The sequence below is a fragment of the Penaeus monodon genome, chromosome 15, assembly GCF_015228065.2.
Source record: "Penaeus monodon isolate SGIC_2016 chromosome 15, NSTDA_Pmon_1, whole genome shotgun sequence".
Taxonomy (NCBI): domain Eukaryota; kingdom Metazoa; phylum Arthropoda; class Malacostraca; order Decapoda; family Penaeidae; genus Penaeus; species Penaeus monodon.
The window spans coordinates 2,123,053-2,124,059 of NC_051400.1; positions in this window are offsets into that span (position 1 = coordinate 2,123,053).

Below are 1,007 nucleotides of genomic sequence, written 5' to 3' on the forward strand. Positions count from 1 at the left end.
GCGCGCGCGCGCGCGCACACATACACACACGCATGCACGCACGAACCTACTACTCTACCTCCCACCGCGACAGACGCACGCACTCACTAACGCACCCTCCCTCTACACACAAAAAATAAATACTGTACGAAATATATAGAGATAAAGAGAAACACAAAATCTGATATAAAGATTAGTAGCTAATTTACCGCGCCATTTATTATAATAAAAAGAAATGAGTAAGTGTGCGCTTCTCAGCCGTCTTTTGTCTGGCGATCAGCTGATAATAACGAGTGTAAACAAAACGTCAACGTGTTTCGGTAAGTTTAATATTTCCGTCATATCTTCTATGTCATTGCATGTTCTGCTTAAATATAACATAGAAAGTATATAGAGTTGTTCTAACGGTGTGACTGTGAAGAAAAAATGTGAAAAAATAAATGCAGAAATATGTTCTCAGTGGTCAATAGGTAACACGTTTGCTCTTTGCGATTTTTCCGAAGGTGTGACTTCGATATATTTCGATAATTGTAACTGAATTATGGTGATTGTGATACTGTATTCGAATGTATTGGGAGAATAGGCGAAGGAAAACCAAACGACAGTAATATTAGGTTGTGGCCCAGTCTGCAGGTGTGTAAATAGTAAATGGTCATACTAGGTGTGTCTTAAGGAATGGTAATGATTGTAAAAAACGCCAAATTAGTGTCATTTTAAAAGCTGCATGTTAGTGGTACCAAATAATCTTGGTATTGTCGGATTGCTTAGGGTGCCTGCGTCCAGATATAGTGAATGTTAATCTGTGGAAACCAAACTATTTGGCTTCATTTGGCCACAAGGTATATTGTAGTGGCAACCTCAGTATTCTGCTAGTTTAGTGTCCACGTGGAAATTACAAATGAAACTAATGTCGGTAGATATATATAGAATAAGTCTGCATTGTAAATCAAGACAGTATTGTTACCTATGCATTTGTCTTTCTCCCTACTATTCACATAAGTAGGAATAAACTTAATTCACTACATTCT